We start from the raw sequence: 4181 nt of genomic DNA, 5'->3' as shown, positions 1-4181 counted from the left end.
GACATTAAAAAATAGCAATGCCCAATACACACCCTCAGCAAGGTAAATCACAATCGCCAGGCATTGGTGATTTAAAAATTACTGCATTTGACTCCATTTTACAGTCCATGTTCAGGAGCACATAGGTAGAAAGATGAGTTTTCTCTGCAGTACTATAAAGTCTTCGACTCAACTACCTCTTCTGTTAACTAAAAGAACAGATTTTTGGAGTCTGTGTAAGTTAAAGCTTTTAAGATCAGGAGAGCAGGCTGCTTCTTTATTCTGTGTTGGAACTGCTTTATCTTTACTCCAGCATCTCCGCTGAGCAAATTTAAGTCACTACAGGCTCTTCTCCGTTTCTACCTCTGGAAACATCACTACTGGGCAGAGTGTTCACTTTCTTAGGGAAACAGTTGTTCATGTTTTCATTATGTGACACATCACTTTTGACAACTGCTGTGTATTCATTGGGAAGAGGAGAGACTCAAACAAGACTGGCCATATGTTCATTAGGAAATAATTAACTTCATTATTTGATAATGATGATTATCTTAAGTGCTTAAAATCCTTAACAGTTTGTTTTTGTACTTTTTAAATAACTGAACATGAAATTTGCATGAGTTCCACTGCAGGAAAAAAAAAAAAAAAAAAGCTGCTCTTACCTTTGCAGCAACTTGAATTATGGTAACTCAATTCTAGCTTTCCTGGAATTGTATTATAATGCCTGTTTCCTAGGAGTGTCCCAAATAATTGATCTATTGATGGTGTTTTCTTTCTTTTCATTTTACAGCTGTTATTTCATTTGTTTGTTTATATCTTTAATGTTATGTCAATGAGATTTTTAAAAGAATTGTGATAAAGATGTGTTATATTTATGTTATTGTAGTCTTTTTATGTTGCATCATATATTATGAAACGAACTATAATATAGCCAGAACCAAAGTAATGCCAGGGATAACTAGTTATTTAACTACCTATAACTATAACTGTAATAGCACTTATACATGCGGTTCAGATAGAAATATAATTGATAGAAAGTCTGTGAAGATAGAACTGGAGCTTCTTTTTTTAAATTTATTTATTGTATTATTTTATTTATTTATTTATTTATTTATTTATTTATTTATTTTGCAGATGGAGTTTCACTCTGTCACTCAGGCTAGAGTACAGTGGTGCTTTTCATGGCAACTCATCACATTCCAGGTTCAAGCGATTCTCCTACCTCAGCCTCCCGAGTAGCAGGGATTACAGGGCCTGCCACCATGTTGGCCAGGCAGGCCTTGAACTCCTGACCTCAGGTGGTCTGCCCACCTTAGCCTCCCAATGTGTTGGAATTACAAGCATGAGCCACCGTGCCCGGCCAGAGCTGGAGCTTCTTTACAATCACTTCTAGTTTGCAGAAGCAACTAGGACTGAGATCACATTTCTATATGTGAATGTGCCTGGCCTCTCAGGCAGAACCAGTTACATCAGAGGGAAGGAAGAGGCCCTACCAAGCCAGGTGGAAGCTGGCTTGGCTGATATCCCCACTTGCTAGAACTGTGCACGTAAAGTGTCTTTCCAAGACAGCTGCTTGCCATGAAGTTGACCTGCCGTGAAGGAAGAGCTTCCAAGTATTAATTCCATCTGCTCTTCAAGTTGAAGCCTGAGCTTCTCCAACTTTAAGGATATCACGGGGCTTTTAAAGAGATAGTTTAATTACTTTTTTTTTTTTAATGTAGGGATAATCTATAATGAGCCTTGATGTCTTTCTTCAATTTGCACAGTCCAGCAGAAATTGTTGAAATTTGTGAATTGGGAAATGGAAAAATGTCTGTATTTTCCCTCAGGCTTCTTGGCCTGAGATGAGAGGGGCTGCCATGAAGATCTCTGACATGCTCTGGAGACATTTTCCCTATTGTCATTACATATGCAAATTTCTGCAGTAAGCTAGAATTTCTCCCAGAAAATGGAGTTTTCTTTTCTGTCTTTTTTTTTTTTTTTTTTTTTTGGCCTAAGTCAGCACATCTTTATTAAAACCTGCAGTTACTGGGAGGAGGCGATGATGCTGGACACAGTGTCAAATTTGATCTTCTCTACAATATTCTAGGGTTTAATGCTCTCTTCCTGGTTACAGATGAAGATCTGCCCTGACTCATTAGCACTCCAGCCATATTTGCTCATCTACACCTTTAGCTGGCTGTCTGACTGATCACCAAGCATTTAACCAAGCAGCCAACATTCGATGTGCTGGTAAGCAATACCCACGACATGGCAGACAAACTTTCAGACAGAGTTTTCAAAGCTGGTTACACCTTCCAACAGGACCATGTTTTCCTTGCCAGAAGGCCTGGAAGTGGCAGGTCTCCAGCAAGTCCCCAAGGTACAAAATCTGTTGGATTGCCTGCTCTTCTTGTGCTGGTGGGTCATGCACGTGGACAGGGTGAAGTTGGTGTGTGGCAGGTGGTGAGGGCCTTCAGCAGGATCTGGGCAGTGACTGTGGTCTGAAAAAATGCTGGGTTGAACTGGTACAGCGTCAGGACAGCCAGGTTGGTTTCTAGACCATAGGCATTCTCCTTGGCCTGCGTCTTCACATAGTGCTCCAGGGTGGTCAGGTTCTCAGGATTTTACCTGTCGATGCCCTTAACCAACTTGCCCCCGTTGGCTCTCATTTGCTCAAACATTGCCGTGACTACTGTCACCTTCCACAACCGGGGCTGGAGGCTAACACCGGAGCTGGAGTGCATCCTCCAGGATCGGAAGGGATAGGGTTTTCTTTTCTATCACATAGGCTGCATACTTTTCAAGTTTTTATGCTGTGTTTCCTCTTAAATGATATGCAGCTTAGAAATTTTTTCCCCAACGTACCCTAAATCATCTCAAGTTTAAAGTTCCACAGATCTCTAGAGCAGGAGCAAAATGCTTCCAGTCTCTTTGCATAGCAGGAGGACCTGTACTCCAGTTGCCAACACGTTTCTCATCTCCCTCTGAGAACACCTCAGCCTGGACCTTATTGTCCATATCACTATCAACATTTTGGTCAAAGCCATTCAACAAGTCTCTCTGAAGTTCCAGACTTTGCCGCATCTTCCAATCTTCTTCTGAGCCCTCCAGACTTTTCCAACCTCTGCTTGTTACCCATTTCCAAAGTTGCTTCCACATTTTCGGATATCTTTACAGCAGTGTCCCACTACCAAGTACCAATTTACTGTTCTCATGCTGCTAATAAAGACATACCTGAGACTGGGTAATTTATAAAGGAAAGGGGCATAATTGACTTACAGTGCCCCAGGGGTAGGGAGGCCTCAGCAAGTTCATAACCATGGTGGAAGGGGAAGTAAACACATCCTTCTTCACATGGCAGCAGCAAGGAGAAGTGCAGAGTGAAGTGAGGAAATAGACCCTTATAAAACCATCAGGTCACATGAGAACTCACTCACTATCATGAGAACAGCATCATGGGGGTAACCACCCCCATGATTCAATTACCTCCCACCAGGTCCCTCCCATGACATGTGGGGATTATGGGAATTAAAATTCAAAATGAGATTTGGGTGGGTACAAATCCACATCGTATTAGGTGATATTCTCTAGACGCTGAAAGCATCACTTCTGTAGGCCAGTAGAGGTTAGGAAAACCTGGGCTTCATTGTTTCAAACACATTGACTGAGATTTATACAACCCCAAACTCAGGGTCACACAGCTTTCCTAGTAGAATGCTAACTTTGAAGAACAATTTTTACCAAGATGTGAATTATGAATTTAGCCTTTTCAGAAGTTTTTTTAATAATTAGTTTATAAAACTGATCTCCTGGCAGCACAGTCTGCCATCTGAGAGAAGAAGATATTGGTTTTTTGACTGTCACAGTTAATTTGGGTATTGGCTTAGCTGAATTCATCAATTTCCTGAAAGCAAAGTTGTGCTAACACGGACCATTCAATTTGACTATCTCACAATTATCATACTTCATATCTCTCAATTCCAAGAACTATTACATGTCAGTGAACCTCTATCCACTTCATCAAATCTCAATTATATTTAAAGTTTTATCATTTGTAGTACAGCATGTTGACATATTCAACATTTTATTTAACCTTTAAAAATATGGTTCCTGTTGTGATCTGGCTAGTGGCTAATCAAAATCAAAAGCTTTTGCACATTAAAGGAAACAATGAACAGAGTGAAGTGAAAACCTTAAGAATGGGAAAACTATTTGCAAAC

General features: G+C 40.4%; 1 pseudogene; it reads right to left on the bottom strand.

Annotated features, from left to right (window-relative positions):
* Positions 1–1972: 1972 nt before the first annotated feature.
* LOC101014872 lies at positions 1973–3360 on the bottom strand (annotated as a pseudogene).
* Positions 3361–4181: the final 821 nt, after the last annotated feature.

The sequence above is a fragment of the Papio anubis genome, chromosome 3 (assembly GCF_008728515.1).
Source record: "Papio anubis isolate 15944 chromosome 3, Panubis1.0, whole genome shotgun sequence".
NCBI classification, from domain to species: Eukaryota; Metazoa; Chordata; class Mammalia; order Primates; family Cercopithecidae; genus Papio; species Papio anubis.
Note: the sequence above shows the minus strand (reverse complement) of the source record. Positions and strands in the feature narration are given on the sequence as shown.